This window comes from Anopheles coluzzii, chromosome 2 (assembly GCF_943734685.1).
Source record: "Anopheles coluzzii chromosome 2, AcolN3, whole genome shotgun sequence".
Classification (NCBI taxonomy): Eukaryota; Metazoa; Arthropoda; class Insecta; order Diptera; family Culicidae; genus Anopheles; species Anopheles coluzzii.
In genome coordinates this window covers 92,990,896-93,008,577 of record NC_064670.1, presented here as the reverse complement: position 1 = coordinate 93,008,577, position 17,682 = coordinate 92,990,896, and the positions used below count along the sequence as shown (strand labels likewise).

General features: G+C 42.9%; 1 protein-coding gene across 6 annotated transcripts in view; it reads right to left on the bottom strand.

Moving 5' to 3' along the window:
- LOC120952328 (zinc finger CCCH domain-containing protein 18) overlaps window positions 1-17,682 on the bottom strand; it is a 43,807-nt gene that overhangs the window by 23,066 nt on the left and 3,059 nt on the right. For 3 of the 6 annotated variants that reach the window (XM_040371602.2, XM_040371604.2, XM_040371603.2), the window contains exon 2: window positions 8,007-8,276. The gene's annotated coding sequence lies outside the window, so the exon portion shown is untranslated. Of the gene's footprint in view, window positions 1-8,006; window positions 8,300-17,682 lie in introns of all 6 variants that reach the window. The other 3 variants (XM_040371606.2, XM_040371607.2, XM_040371605.2) reach the window with 2 other exon arrangements.

Here is a 17,682-nt window from a genome sequence, read left to right as displayed (position 1 = left end):
ACCACGGACGCATCTAATTTCGCCGTGGGAGCGGTGCTGGAACAGCATTTTGAAGGAAGTTGCCAACCACTAGCATTCTTCTCTAGAGTAATCACCCCAACCGAACAAAGATACTCTACGTTCGATAGAGAATTATTGGCAATCGTGCTGAGCATCAAGCATTTTAGACATTTTTTAGAAGGCAGGTCATTTATTATATATACTGACCATAAACCGCTCACCACAGCGCTGACGTCAAAAACCGAGAAATCACCTCGACAAAATCGTCATTTAGATTTCATTTCTCAGTTCTCAAGCGACATTCGATACATCAAAGGAGACAGCAACATAGTTGCAGATACTCTCTCGCGTGTGGCAGAAACGGATTCAATTAGTAACTTGGATTACAAAATTTTCTCTGAATGTCAACGTACTGATGAACAATTGAAAACATTATTGGAGAATAAAAAAAATAAAAACTCTGCTTATAAACTTGATAAGCTTTTGCTAAACAACACAGAATTGTATTTTGAGGTCTCAACGGGGAAAAATAGACTGTACGTCCCGAAATCCTTACGTAAGGAAACATACGATGGTGTGCACAATGCCTCCCATCCTGGCATAAAAGCATCTAGGAAAATGATGACTGATCGATATTTTTGGCCAGCCATAAATAAAGATGTAGCTAATTGGACTCGCGCATGTTCTGCTTGCCAAAGAGCTAAAGTAGTTAGGCACACAAAATCACCTTTGGAATCTTTTTCACTTCCAAAGGGAAGGTTTGACCATATTCATATGGACATTGTTGGACCCTTGCCTCCATCTGAGGACAAAATATATTTATTAACAGTAGTAGATCGTTTCACCAGATGGCCAGAGTGTTATCCTCTAACTAACATCTCTGCGGCTACTGTTGCCAAAACTTTCGTGGAACAGTATGTGTCTAGGTTTGGTTGTCCGTTAAGAATTACGACAGATAGAGGAAGACAATTCACTTCAAGATTATTCGAGGAGTTGACCAAACTATTGGGCACACACCATATTGCAACCACTGCCTATCATCCACAAGCCAACGGTATGGTGGAACGTTTCCACCGTCGGCTAAAGGAAGCCTTAAAAGCTAGTGGGAACTCACCACGATGGACAGTTCGGTTACCATTAATACTTCTCGGCATTCGTCTTTCTTATAAAGATGAAATCAGAGGTTGCCCAGCAGAAATGGTCTACGGTCAAAGTCTCCGATTACCTGCAGAAGTTTTTGTACCATCTAGAGACAAAATCGATGATGATACATCTGACTTAATCGTTGATTTAAAGAAAGCATTCAAATCCGTAGAGCCATCGAGCCCTAAAGATAACAATAATACGAACAACTACATACCTAAAGCCCTAGAAAATTGTAGACAAGTATTTGTCAGGGTTGATAAGGTCAAAACAGGACTTCAAGCTCCCTATGACGGTCCATATACCGTTGTTCGAAGATTCAGAAAATTTTTTGTCATTCAAATGAAGGATAGGAATGAATCAATTTCTATTGATCGACTCAAACCCGCTTTTGAGTGTGAAGCTCATACTAAGGCAACCAAGCCGCTGGAAAGGTCCCCCGTAACGAAAAGACATGTTCGTTTTCGCTAAGAATAAGACCGCCTAGTCCGCAATAAGCGTTTGACGGCAGATATAAAAGCGTGACTACGTCACTGGAGGGGGATCGTGTGGTGTTCGGCACCACTGGTGGTGTTGCGCTCCTGGCTGCGTTTCCGAATTCACCACTTTCGAGCGTCACACTGTGGTAAGATTAAGTTAGTGTAGGTAGGTAGCGATGTAATACGAAGTATAGGACACGAAGTATAGGATACGAAGGATAGGACACGAAGGATAGGACACGAATAGGAGCGATCGGATGCGCCGATCGTGGTCCTCGAGCTTGCGAGCGATCGGATGCGCCGATTGTCGCTCTCTTATCTTTCGACCGCCGACCAATACAGTTCACGTGTAATTCACTCATCGCAATTGTCACGTTAAACAAAATAAATTGTATCGCGCAAGCCCTACAGATCCCCGTAGGACCGCACCACACGTGGTATGAATTGGGAAGCGTGAACATAATAAATTAACACCACTCAAATCCATCAAGCGAAGCAGCGCAAGACACGGTACGATCGGGGTAGGTAAACATTCACCCGACACCGAAAAGGTAACCTACGCGACTGCGCGTCTGCTGGTACGATCGCACGATCCTACATGATGTTGTAGATGCTGCCAAGATGGTACATACACACGGCTTAACGGATGGCTCTTGATATTATCAAGCGTGTAGTTTTGAAGGATCGCTCCTTCATCTGATGAGCGCTTTCGGAGTGAGAGGGATGACTTTTTTCGCGAAGTTTTGTTCATCACTAAAAGGCTATTTTTAGACATCATCATTTTGGCACGCCAAACCGTACCGTTGCGGCGTTAAATTAGGATGTCAAGGCTTTCGGTGTTGTTGGTGGCGTTTGTTTTATTTGCACCCTTTCAAACTTATTCCCTTTTGCAGCTGCACTGCTTTTCTATCCATTACCACACCTTATATGGAGAACCTAATTCCGTTACCTCGGCCCTAAGTGCATACGAGCGGCCCGAGTCGAGTCTAGCTAAATTGAACAAAACAACAACAAAAAAACGGCACAAAACTAGAGCATGCACACAAGAGATTGTGCAACCTTGTGCAGTTTTATATCGTAGCGACAAGTACACAGCCGGTTGTACCTTGCTGCCACCGACGACGGACCGTTCGTGCCAACCGAGTACTACCGATTTAGCCTTCCAGATTACACTTGCACACACTCGTGCACTACCCACTGTGCCTTGGCGAGGGCGATTAATCAAGAAACATTGAAGTAAAAAACAAGCCTTCCCCTCCAAACAACAACAACCACTCCGCTCTATATCATTGCCCGGTAAGATTGTACATTTCTTCTACCTCTTCCCTTTAGCGCGGCCCGCAACAGCACATGTAACAACGATCACATGTTGCTTTATGCTGACCTGATCATACGCTCCAATGCTGACCGGGGGTTTGTGCGGGCATACTGCACGATACACGACCACGCACTCCCAAGGCTTCACGGTGCTCCATATTTCCACGATGGCGTGCCGTGCAGAAAACGCCATGCAACGGGCAGGAGGTGATCCAGTCGATCGCCGCGCCTCATCCAATCGATCGAACGGGTGAGAAAGTAAACCTGTTTTCCCTCCCAACCGGCCACAGCTACAGCGGATAGTGCAATCAAATCTACCGTGATCTGTAGCTAGAATTCTAACAGCACAATAACACAACACGAGCTAGGGCTAGGTAAATCGCCTTAAAGACAGGACGACTTCTAGCAGGATCACACCCCAAAGGGAGTGCCATAAAGGGGAATAGTTGTTTTTCTTTTTTTTATTTTAATTTGCTACCCCAAAAACCATACTGCTTTGTTGCTTGCCTATAATAGCGGACCCCACCCAGCTCAAACCCGGTATCAAACCGATTACGCAAAACGACCTTCAAATCGGTGCCGGTGAATGTTGATTTTTAGGAATACATTAGCTCTGAACTTTCCACTTCCGCCTGCCGCAAATGTGTGGCGTGCGAGCGTGTTTTTATCTCTTTCTGGAGGCTATGGAAGTCTGCCCAACATCCAACGAAGCCAAGCCACCAAACCTGATGCTGGGAACTCGTTTTTCTTTCGCGATTACCAAATAATGCTGACGATCTTTTAGTAGGCCACATGATAAGACAATAGGTCGCGCGCTGCGTGTCTGGGAGGTTGGTTTCGCGTGGCGGTGCAATTAATGTTGTTGTTTGTGACGCTTTTTTTCTTGGACTACCGCTTTGGAGGTGATTTTGAAATGTGATGGTGAAACATAGCGGTTTTGATTTCAGTGTTTGAATGGCTTTGAATGGTTTGAAGGTTGTTAATTAATTAGGCTGCTGTGAGCATGGCGATCTTTTTATCAAATGATATCTGATCTGACTGATCGAAAGATTGGTCATTAAAATGTTATCCTGAGTTGTTCAATTGACTAGCAATAACAAGCGTATTGTGTTATTTAATAACTGAGCTGCTTAAAACTGTGCATAACTCAACCATACAGCGCAAAGGAGTTGCTTTATATGCCTAATTAAACAGCCCTCAGATAGTCACGGCTTCATAGAGCAGTGGTTAGGTGAATGATCTAATGCACAACAGGCGATGAGTTCGAATCTGATCTAAATCTAAATCTCAGCACATCAAACGTTTTTGTTACACGATTAATTGTGAAGAGATAATAGTAAATTCAGTTAAGTAATGCCTCAATTCACAATGTAAGGAAGTGTTACTATTTGTATGAATGAAAATGGTGTATAATAAAGGACATTTTTCACATTTTTATAGAATATTACTTTATTAAAAAAAGCGGTTCATAAAACGTGAATATTCTATTTTGAGTAGTTGGGAAACCTTCATAAATGTGTATGTAACGGTTATTATTCAATAAATAGAAGGGAATCTATCAATTTCTTCTAAATTACAACTTTTAACTAACAAAATAAAAATATTCGTACATGCAATACGTCGTAACATGAGAGCTTAACATCTCGAGGGTCTCCTGTACTTTACAAATGAAGTTTATTGTTCAAACAACAGCTGCAACTGTCAACCAGACATGAACTTAATGGACATTTTCAACATCATCAGTGCATATTGACAAATGTTAACCCAGCTGGTGTATGACAGAACTTAAGCTACGCCAGGAAAGCTCACTTCGAAGTGTAATGGTGACTGATATTAACAAGATTGATGTACTTAACCACGCAAGATAAGTAACGACCATCTACAAACTAATAAATCATTTCTTTTTCAGCATCCTTTATCCAACAATTTAATCTTCACTTTCACTATTGACAATGCCTTAACACCATCTGATTGTGTAACCGGTAATGAAGGACTGACTGTATTAGCAACAACTGTGCTGTTAAAAACCATCATTAAGCTCATAAGCCCGCAAGCTGCCCCCTCGAGAGCCATAATAAACCATTTGTGCATGTTCTGTTTGTTCATTTCCATACAGTCCTATTACAATTATCTTTGCACCGGTATGCAAAATCAAAACCCTCGACAAACACTCACTAATGCCCTGACCGTGTCACTAAGAATTAGATTGTTCAGCGTCCCACAGCAGAGTGTGGTTTACGTACGTCAGCAGAGCGTCGTCAGCAAAACGGAACCACGTCTCTGCCAGCCAACGAGCCTCGGTTGGGCCAGAGCGTTGATGAAAGAGAAGGTAATTTATAACACGCGCTTTTGGTTGCTAACGGGTGTGGCAAACCGACGCCAAGCGGCAAAAGTGAATGGCGCACCCCACTTCTAAGTGTCAATGGCGGTGGATCAAAGAAGTAGAAGCAAGGGACCGTTGTGTGATTTATAGAATGTATCGAAATTCGTACGACTTCGAGCTTAAGTCAAAACACTCTAAATCGAAGTCACTACCGGATTGAAGAATGGGGTAAGCTTTAGGGCAGCTTGGAGAGCTTTTTTTTCATTATTAGGTGTTTCACCAGCAATCGCTCGATGGTGAAACTACGACTGTGCCCCGAAAATAGTAAAACAGCGCACACTGTGCCCCAATCGGTAATTTGCATGTCATGTTCATGGGGGTAGTTTGGTTTGTAAAACAAAAAAATCAATCTTCAATCTTCAACTCACGCCCAAACATGTACCGTCAGCGCGTGTCGGTAGTTTCTAGATCACAATAAAAAAACCCCACCAATAGAATGACCTTCAAAACTAAAGCAACACACGGTTGTGTGGTGAAGCAAACGAAAGCGAAATCACAATTTAAAAAGGATCGTTAGTGGTTTTGTTGGGTTGGTTTCGTTACTATTTCTTCAATTTCACACAGACACACACTTACACACATGCCGAGTGCAGGAAAAGGAAGCAAAATACCTTCCATTAATAAACACTATGGCCGCTCTACATCTGCCGGCAAAACATTATACTCAACTAGCTCAACCGGAACCGAGATCGTGCGCTTTGGTGTTTCCTCCCGAGTTTACCCTGCATCTATTTGCCCCATGCTTCTCATGCTTGCGATGGCAAACGCGAACATGTTAACATGCTGTTTTTGTTAACGTTTTATCTCGCGATTTATTTCGTGTGCCGTTAAGTTTTCTTTGCATTTCAATCGAGCAACACACAAAAGCTCACAGCCTGAAATGTGATGACCAAACTATGCTCTGCTACTCTCTTCCCCAACCTCACAGACAGCGTGTGTGTGTGTTGTGTGCGTTTCCTCTTAATCTTCTGCTGCCGTTTTCCACACCTTTTTACACACTTTCGATTTCGACCGAGCTTAGATTCGGCTATTATTTCATCGTGTTTCACTCTCGTTTCGATAGCGCGGCTGACGCGATGTTGCGATGTTGCAGAGTGTTGTAACGTTCCGTGTGTGGGCTTTGTAGGCATGCAAATGTTTTGGCAATTTTGGCTTATTTAATCGATAGGTATTATTTGACGTTACCATTGTATTCAAAGTGTAATAATTGGATTTAGAATTAACTTTTTTATTATTATTATCTCTCATTCCTTTTCCCTAAACTGCGTCACTGTACTTCCCCGATGGATTTCCAACTGATGAAGCAAAGCTTAAAGCTCAAGGAATACCTTTGCAGGAAACCTTGACATCGAAAGCATCACATTTAACCGTCTTCCATCGAATGCGACAGCAACCCCGGACGAACGGACGGAAACCCCGGGCACGGAAGGTTTGATAAATGTATTGCTTCCTTTTTCTCTCCGGTGGGATTTCCGGCCCATCAGGGCCGTGGAGGTATGGGCAACATTTCACACGGCCGGCCTCGAGCGGACGGGGAAAAAACACCCATTTTGCGGCGTGCAAGGCTCTCGCAATGGCAATGATTTGTGCAGTGGGCTGTCCGCCCCTTGTTACATGGATAAATTTGCATGCAAATGGTAAATAAGCTCATTTACAGCGCGGGATCGTAGACTAATTTTTATCAGATTTTGCAAAAATCGGTTCTGAAGCAGTTCATTTCATTCCACACTTGCATTACAGTTACATTATAACAGTCGAATATTTTCAATACATTTTTAAAAATTAAATCTAAGTAACGTATTACTCATGGACGTTTGCCTCAGATTATTATCATGTTTTACTATAGATATCCTTTTTTCGAAATGTAAATATTTTAGTGTCAAGTAATGCAATATAGAACTTTCCTTATCAGAGAAGCTACAATATAGACTACAGCGTAGGACTTTCTTAGTCATTGCCATTGTTATGCCCACGTTACAGCTTGAGTAAAATTGAACGTGAAATTTTGGGTTTTTTAGCTATATTTCGTTAAATATTAATCACAATATAGCTTATCGTACACCAAAAGAAAGGAAATTCAATTACCCATGTATTAAGACTATAAAACATATTAAAATTATGAATTTAATGTATTAATTTTTTGATTCCCCGCTGAACACATAGGATGAATTGAATATCCTTTCTTTTGGTGTACGATAAGCCATGTTCTACTAAAAAATTATTTAAATATAGCAAACAACCAAACGTTAACTTTTACGAAAACTCTAAATTGACTTTTAGAAACAATGAATGCTGTTCATTAGCGCTAACATCGAAAGCTTGGAATCATTTGTAAAATCCTATCAAAGGAATTTAAGCTTTTTTGTACATTTTCGCTGCTTTTCAATCGTCTAGTACAAGCGTTCTGAGCTCTATTGAACCAAACAAATCTTGCATAAAGAGGGTTTTGGACCGGTATTTTCATTGAACGACATACCGGGAAAGTGCCAGAACTTACGTTTTTTAATCACAATGAGCAGTTAAGTAAACTTTTGAAAACATTTTCTTGCTCTTTTGCTAATCGTTTATTTATTATTATGTGTAATAGTTGATGTACCTGACTAAATATCCCCTTTTAACATGCTCACACTACTTCCAACATGGTTCTTCGAGTAAATATAACATGAATATCGTTTTCTACTTACCTTTAGTACTCTATCTTGCTGCCCCAAAAAAAGTTGCGCTCGACACTCCTGTACCAGCAGGAGTAATTATTCCTAGAAAAACACTTGGCTACCCTTCTGCAATCACTATTTTGTCAACGAATCGCACCAAAAGGTCTAAGGCACTCTTTTGTTTCTATTTCAAGCACTACTAGCGATCACCACTGTAGATCAGGAGCGTTAACTATCACACCAAACACTTCACTGTCCACTGTTTGCTAATTAAACAATTCAAATATGGAAAAAATGACACTAGAAAAAAGGAAATGGAAAAACTAAAATCATAAGAAACATAAAACAACACACACACATACAGATGCACAACCGGATCGACTGTCGATCGTCGCCAATGGAAAGTAAACGATCACAAAGAAAACACACACACAGACATGATTCAACATTCGTAACTCGCGATTCAAACTTGCAAACTCGATTATGACTACAGGTTCATTTAAATGCTTCTTTGCTGTTCCGTTTCGATTGCTTTTCCTCCGTCTCGTATGTGCGTGTGTGTGGCTGTGTGTGCATTATCGAAGCGAAAAGCAGCCATTTTCACCATCTTATCATATCATCCATCGACTAAAGATATCACTCGAGCTGCACACAAATCGGACGGGGGTGCCAAACAAATGTTTCATAAAACGCACTCGTACGTGAACCAGACGTTAACGATTGGAAGGGAGGCGAACGCTAGCTGACGATGACTAGTTTCCGGGCAGGCTGCAGTCTGAAAAGAAGAAAAGTAAGATGGTAACAAAATTAGGAAATCGTTAAAATGCATGCAGCAAGTCGTGCGTGTGTGTGTGTGTGTGTGGTGACGCATTGCACGTTTTGTTTTTTTTTTTTTTTTGCTTCTTTCTCTTTTTTCATTGCTTATTTCCTCCCCACCAAGCGTGATTATCACTCACCCGGCGGGTTCCGATGCGAGTGACATAAAGAAAAACCGTTCGTTGACGTGATCGAAATACCAGCACCAATGGGGGACACTAACCGAGGGGACACCGATCTCGATGCATTTGCTCGGCGGTTGCTCGGTAAGCATGTTAAGTCGAGCAGCGCTGGTCGATCGTAGCGCGGAACATACCGAGAGGCGATGACAGAAAGAGCGCACCACGTGCTGTGGTGCGAAAGAATTCCAGTGTGCGAAAATTGCGTAAGAAATTTCTTCACAAATTGGCAAGGTTGAAGCGATGGGGCGAATTACAATCAATCAAATGAGGGAATGCGATTCATATTTAATGATGGCGCATGTGTTGTTACCATTTTGGAGTATGATTTGCTCACCTCACCATTGGTTTCACTCAGGAAGCCGATCTTCGCAATGAGGTTATCCATTGTTTTTTGATTGTGTGGTATTTTGTTTTTATTTATTAAAACATTTCAAATATTTTATACAAATTTTAGTTTTACAAGTAGGATGCGATTAGTGTCGATTCTGCTTTCTCAGTTTTCCCTCTAGATGGCGCTTCCTATGATCGCCACTAAAAGGTAGATATTTTAACTATAAACTATGATTTTATGAGATTCGTCTCAATTCTTCAGGAAAGGCACACGATTGTGAGTGGCACAAGGAAATAGAGCAGGTGGACAGTTCTAAAATTCAAAATTATTGTAAAATAACTTGAATAAATTGAAAGTCAAACATAAACACAGGTTTTCCAGGCCTTCAATAACAACAAGGAAGAACATGGTAATAAACATGAAGGTTTATAGAGGCATTTTGTCAGACCAAATACAATACAGCTTAAAACTAATTTGAACTTCCTTCTGCCTTCATACTTAAGGCTTGATTCACGATAGTAAGTGGAGCTCAGCAAAGAAAGGACTGCTAATTGATTCTATTAGTATTTCCGGCACAGTTATATGACATAGTATCGTCAATCAAGTGGAAATATTTTCCAAATTAAATAAAAATAAATCACAACCTTCAGTATACGTCTCGTGAAAGGCTACCTGTTAAGCTGCTGCACAACGAACATGCTGTATAAGAAAAAGTGAAATTGAACCTCACCTCCAATACAGCACACAACCGCACACAATACATAATAATTGATTATATATAATTATGGACGAGCAGCAATAACTATTCATGTTAAATTTCCAATCAGCTCGAACTAAACCCTCTGCAAGCAATGAAAATTATACATAGAAAATTGCCCATTAACCATAAAGGGGGTAAAAATCGAACGAGCGGCGCATTAAATAAATGCCATCACGTGGAGGAGTTTATAAAGAAAAAAAAAACCCATCCCCTTGAGATACATTTACACAAAAACGTATTTAAGCAACAGTAAGCAGCAGCAGCAGCAGCAAAAAACTAGCCCAACAATGCAACGCAAAGCCGTCATTATTTAGCAACGTATCGATCGACGCTTTCTTCGCGTATCGCCTTCACTGTGCCTTCTCAGCAGGCCGTTGTGCAGCAGCAGCAATTGCATTACAACCTTGCAAACAGTTGTGGATGATTGCACCAAAACAAAACCCCTGCCCTCGCCGAAAACCATTCCATCACGCACAGATGTGAAATCAAGACGCGCACAGTGTGTACTCGTCGAACAATCAAGAAACCGGTAGATGGAAGCGTGGTCACTTGTGTCCAAAGCGCTGCCAAAAATCCTATTGAAACCTCCAAAAAAAAACCCACGTAGTTTGGAGAAAACATTTCCGGAAGATGTATTGATCATTGATCGATCGTTTGTATCCAAACGGAACGGTTGGTTATCTAATGCATACATCAAAAAGGGTCTCTCTGATGTGCTCTTTCTCTCTCTCTCTCTCTCTCTCTCTCTCTCTCTCTCTCTCTCTCTCTCTCTCTCTCTTTCTTCTTTGCAATTCCAAAATGTTTACGAAGAAGCTTTTCCTTGATTGAAAGTCATTATGCGACTCCACGCTGCCTGCATTTCGTAGAGAAAAAAGGATGCATTTTTGAGTTCGGTTCGTTTATGCTTAACAGATTTGACTCGCGGCTGCCGGCGCACAACGTGATTTGCCAATGCCAGTGGGTGGTTCAGATTGATTTTTCAACCAAACTTTCTCAAATTCACGGCCGGCCGGTTGTCTGGCCCGCCGTTGCGTTGCCTCTGCCTCTGCGTCTACTAACGAATCACGAAAAGCAAAGGGTTTGTGCTGCGTTTGATTGCAGCGGCACTGATGAATGTTTCACTTGCTTGCACAAACACAATTCACTCCAAAAATTCCGCGCACCCTGAGGGTGGGCCGGAAAATCCGGACCCATTTTGTGTGTGTGTGTGTGTGTGTGTGTGTGTGTGTGTGTGTGTGTGTGTGTGTGTGTGTGTGTGTGTGTGTGTGTGTGTGTGTGTGTGTGTGTGTGTGTGTGTGTGTGTGTGTGTGTGTGTGTGTGTGTGTGTGTGTGTGTGTGTGTGTCTGCCTTCGTTAGATGATTGAAAAATGTTTAAAGAAAACGATAGTTTTTTTGCCTCCCTATTTCTCTCTTCATCGATCATCTGTTCACGATGGCTTTACGGTGCTCATGCAGCATATTGCGCTCTGTTGGAGGGAGGTTCGACATCAATGACGGAGAGAGAAGCAAAAATAAAACATAAATTTTACCAGTGGAATGCAGTTTCGAGAAGCCAAATGCCACTTTCTAGGGCTTTGCGAACTAAACACAAGAAGGCACTTATTGTGAGACGATCACTCGATAGGGGTGGGTGTTTCACGCGATCGAAGGCTTCGCGAGCTTAGCTTAATTTTACGTGCAGGAGAAACTGTAAGATATTTCTCCCCACTGAGCGACTTTTTTTGCTTCTGCATTGTGGAGGATTTTTTCTGCATTTCCCAGTCCAACAAATCAGCTCGAAGCCTTCATTCGTAGAAGTCAGCTTGTGGATGTTGGTAGCTCTAATGCAATTTAACTATTTGCGCTATGATCGGTCCAGAAACTATTGATCGTGCTAGATCAAGAGCGAAAGAAAGAGCGATAAATTTCAAAGCAACTGTGAACATTATTTCCTCCCAAACAGCTCTACCCAACACTAGCCAAGCAGCAGCCAACAATACTAGCGGGGAGAGGGGGAAGCTTATTATTGATTGCCATCTTTTGTGAGCGGCAACTTCGCGTGAATGGCTTGGGGGAAGGTGGACCGTACCGAAATGGACTGACGTTTGTCAACACTCGTAAAAGTTCTTGCCACATTGCTCGCCAGGGGGAAACGGCAACAAAAGAGAGCCAGCTGGGTGGATGAGGAAATCGGCATCGGCGTTACAAAATGGAAAAGTAGCGTTAGCTCATTGTTGAATAAGAAAACAGGGGGAAGCCAAGCGCAAGGCGACACCAAACAGTCGGAGGTTTACTATTCCCTGGTTGATGGTATAATTATGAAACATAATTTGTAAATACGAATGACCTCTACTATACTATTTTCTTACTATCAATCGGGTTTAGTCTAATCGAGTATGTCTATGTATAATATTAATATTATCAATTTTAAAATTTTAATTTGACAGTTGTGATAGTTCACTTTTAAATGTCCTACCCAGACCGCCAGATGTGTTCCTGAAATCAGCAAACAGTCAGGCTTGCTTAATAAGGTGATCGTTCCCTAAGAGAAACGAACTAACGACCTCTGGTGGTTAAAACCGAAAAAAAGTCAGCATATTTAGTTGTAAATTTGCAATTATTTGCAAAACATTCAAAACGGCAGATTAAAGCAATATTTAAAAAAAATGTTTAACACTTAAAGCGTTGGATTATTATCATCTAAAAGTTTCGTTTGTGTCTCATTGCTTGTTCGTTTTATGATTACTACAAACAACGCTTTCGTTGTAAAATAGCACACCATCTGGTGGCAAAATTGTTCTACTTAATAATGCACATGAGCTCGTATAGATCTAATTTTTGTTTGATTGTTGATTTTTGTTAGTTTGTTATTTTATAACATTCGCAAATATTCAATAAACATAAAGGATACTAATTAATGTATCCTGAAATAAACATTCCTGCCCTCGCCTCTATAGCTCATCCTTCCCACTGGCCGGTTTCGTTGCACTTTGTTCCCCTGTTTCCTCCGTCTCCCCACCATCATACTCGCGTATGTACCACTGCACCAGGTAGAAAATGATAACCGCAAGCACTATAAACCGCACGTAGATCCAAAATATGGCCCACAAATGTCTGCCTACCATTCGCAACCGTTCGTGCGGCATCATTCTGAAAGCTGGTTTAGCAAGTCCAACCAAACACTCTAGTAGAATATTGTACCGCCTGCCCCCTAAGCAAGTAATTACGATGCTAAGCTGCGATACTCACAATTGCACAATTTTTCCTGCCCCGATTTTTCAAGCCTTTTTCCCTATACTGTCCCTATCAATCCAACGCGAGTCCTGCCGGTTTTGCAACGTTCGGCAAAGAAATAACCTAGCAACAGCGTGGCTTTTGCTTCATTTCTTCTCCTGCTTTCCCAACGTCTCCTTACGATCGCACACTCACACACTATCAGCGTACTCGATTTATGATCGCTTTTAATAAACCGTATTATTGCATAATAAAGTCCGCCTGCACCGGTGCGGCGCGCCAACGGTCGCTACTATTTTTTCGATGATCGAACTCCCGATCATTGCCGCAAGACCGCAAGGTCTCTCGCACTGCCGTACCGCCTTGCTATCCACGCCGTTTTGTCCTTTTCGCTCCCGTTCGAATGCGCTTTTCGGGTGATTGTTGTTGTTTCGCGCGCTTGGAGCGAAACCCGATGTCACCCGGCAGTGTCTGCTGTCTGCTTAAAGCATCGTCAACTGCACTCGGCGTGTGTGTAGGGGAGTGTGCGCAGTCGCGCTTATTATGCGGTTGTTACTTTGCATTTTCATTGCGCTCACGCTGACCCCGCGTGTCTACCGAGCGCGGTGCCCCTTTCGCAACAGCGGGGAGCGGGATTTCGCATTGCCGTCTTTCTCCTCGAAAGCCCTCGAAAGGTTGATTCGTGCCAGACTTGTAACAGACACCCGGGCCTGCGCCGCCTTCAACGCCAAGGGGAAGTATTATGTACGCTGCTCGCAGCATACGAAGGAAAGCATTTTTTGGCGACCGTGGCGCCGCTGGACCACCGCTGGCAGAGAGAAAGAGAACAACAAAGCCCTCGGCCTCCCCCCCCTTCGGTGGAGGAGGCAGAAACGATAGAGAAAGGTGTAGTGCGGACAATACACCGCACCGGTTCGATCTTGCGTCTTGGAAATTGGACCGTCCGATGGTTTAAGTGGGGCGACCCGAAGTGTGCTGCCCTGTTCGGTCTGTTTTTTTTTTCTTCTTTTCCTTCGCTTCTGTGACGTGTCTGAACGGGTTAAAGGGATTACGCGAAGCCTGGCTGGTATGATATAACCGATTCTATAGCAGCCAGGGGACACCGTTTCGTTCGCAGCGACTTTTGCTCTCGTTTCGCTGTGCCTTAGTACTTAAGGCGCTGAACCTAGCAGAAGGGACATGAAGGTGGAAGCAATTGGTTGCATTGATTTTTCTCCCCGCGTCCTGTCGCCTATCTCTTGGCTGTGACTGGCGAACTATTGGTTCGGGTCAGCCGGTTACTGCATCGTCAGCACCTTTTGGTACAGTGCACTATTAAGCGGGGTTCGTCGCTTATGTACGCGCCGAAGATACATACAGCAAAGCAGATCTTTAGATGTTCCGGTTCAGGTTTTTTACAGTTGAGTGTGGATGTATTGATTATACAAACCTGGAAATAGAAAAATATGAGAAAATGTAATTAGTATAAATTATTTATTTAATATATGAAGCAAAAATAATAAAAATATTACAAAAGATAAATTGATCGCAACAAATGTCTATCTAAGAACAACAAAAAATATTAGACTTGGATAAATCACAGATTTCACAAAGTAGAATAAAGCAAGCTTAAAGAAACCTAACACTCTGGATGGTGTCATTCTAAATTTAAATCATTTATTCGATGAAGATCACACATTCAAATTAATAAATAAAAAAAAAAACACAGTGACTCTTGGCAAGTTTAAAATTAAAAACGTTAGCCTATTCATAGTGTAAAACATAAATAAAGAAATCAGAAGTAAAAGAGATTAAAAGAAAGATAAAGCTTGCTTTGACAACAAACAACACGATCAGGAAACACAGTAAAACATGGCACACAATCTAATCATGCATACATTTTATCGCCAACATCGGTCAAACGTCATTCATAAACAGTGTGCATTAGCAAGGCTGCCGAGTCGTACGTTCGTCGCCATCACCACGCTACGCCATACGAAGACAAGGTACATCCACTCCACATACCTCGTCAAGATTGATGCATTTTCCCTTTCCACATTGGTCCCTCTGCCCATTCCCATGCCGGCGACGACTGCAACTGCGCGTAACTAATCAATAACTTGTAACAAATTGTTATTAATATTCCCGCTTATGTCCTCGCCATGTCCTCCCGCTTCATCGGCCCCGCTTCATCCCAAGGGGCGAGCCTATCTTTTGAGGGTGATACGTCTGCACCTCTCCCCGGCAGATGAAGATTTGACGATCGTACCTCACTTTCGTTAGCGGGATTAATGAGAAGGAAAAGGAAGGAGAAGGTCCGTTTCGTTCCGCGTAACTTGTATTTCCGGTCTTTACCCATGGTGTGTGTGTGTGCGTTTGTATGTGATGGCAAAACTATTTGAGGCTGAGAAGAGTGTGAAGCTCAATGTGCAGCTTATATCGATAGACAAACTCCACCGGTGTGGTGTGAAGGAAAGGATCGTTTAAGCTTCACACGGTGAGTGAGTGATGAAAGTAGCTACAGAGAAGAAAAAAACACACGCAAACGCAAGCAAATAAACACACACACACACACTGGCAGGGTGAAAAAGTGTGGCTATTGCAACCAAATTTCTGACAACAGCGATCGCGATCGCGTGGAAAGTGAATTTAATGGGCAAGAGCGGCCAGGCCAAGGCTCCCATCGGCAAACGGGTTTTGTCCGGGGCTCCGTTTTCGACAGGTGTTTGTGTAGCTGTGCACTGCATTAAAAAGTAACATCTCCCCCGGTAACGCTGGGACGCACACATACACGAACGCACCAGTAGCAAGCGCATGCAGCACGCGCGCGGTGATCTTATTTTATTTACATTTTACACCTGCACCGCCGCTGATCGGTTGGAAAGTGCATCGCGCGTACCATTCCACCGCTGGCAATGTGTGTGCAGTGTGCGTTAAATCCTGCCCAGCGAGATTAGGTGCAGCGAGATTAGTTTGCAATTAAGCTGCCCGGCAAGGTGGCGGCATTCGCGTCCGTTTGTACCCACGAGATCGCTTTTACGCGACCAGTCCGTCGTGGTGCATGTTTATGCTCGCCAAGGTGTGTTTATGCGGTTTTATGATCGCACGGTTACCCATCGCCCCCCATTGGCTGCTGGGCCCAAGATTAATCACTGCTTGTTACTGCGAAAGTGTATCTGTGTGTGCTTTTTTTTTCTTGCCATTTGTTTTGCTTTTACTCGATCTCCTTGCGCACTGAGTGACGGATTCGGGTCAGATTTGTGCCAAAGCCACTTTCAGCCAAGCTGCCGTGGTTGGCGTTTCTGTTAGTGCGAGAGATAGGCAAGATTAGTATTAGCACGCATGAGAAGAGCGCCAGTGAGATGGAAAGCAGCGGAATGGTTTGATAAAGCTTACTAATGGCGTGCAAGATGGAGCTGAAATTACGGAACATGTGTCGAATCGTTTGTCACAAGCTGTTGGTTTTCGATGGGAAACGCTTAATCTAAATCATATGGGCTGTGTTTGAGTGTTTCTATCGCATAGATTGTCAACTTCAAATTTATATGTCTCTAAACAATATATTTTTAGCCGTCTCTACACTTTAAGCATAAACATCGTGTCACGAAATGCTATAATAAATCGAAAACAACTATAAAAAATAATACTAAATAACGCTCATAAATCAAAAGGATTACTTTCCTCCTATCGCACCGGTCCATCCTGCAGCACTCCAAACCATAAAACCCAAACACAACGACTGCACTAATGAGATCACAACAAACAGGACGACACTGAGCTGACCGCTAATGATGCGATTAGTGCGTCTCCTTGATCCCCGGCACCCGGTGACATTCACCAGCCATCGCATGTCCCTCCCGGTCGGTAGGAAAAACGTCATCCTCGCGGCCACATTTCCTAACCGTGCGGCAAAAAGGTGAAAGGCTAAAACCACAACCAACAGGCTCGCCAAAATGTCAAGCAACCGTACCACCGCCATCAAGGACGGCCCTGGTTTGGAGATAGGCTTTTTTCACCCAATATAACATTTTGTTTTTCAACTCCGAGCATCATCGTCAACATCGGCGGCGTTAATCGGACGAAAATTTTAAGCGTGATAAATCACCAACCCAGATTAACATTTCAGCGACCATAGCAGCAGCGCTCGGCCTAATCGTTCTAATCCATCCGGCCCGGTCTCCCTTGAACCCCCCTTTTTTTGGTCGAACACCGGTGAAGGCGAAATGATGATCCGTTTGCATAATGTTTTAAAATGTTCTTCGGCTCTTATTTTATGGCCAGCAGCGCACGGGCAAGTTCTGTGCCCCCGGGGGTCTGGGAAGCGGCGATCTGCACCATAACGCGATCTCGCGATCTAATGGAGCCATTGTGAAGACACACACACACGCACATGCACGAACGTAACAAATGGTTTGATTTCATCTC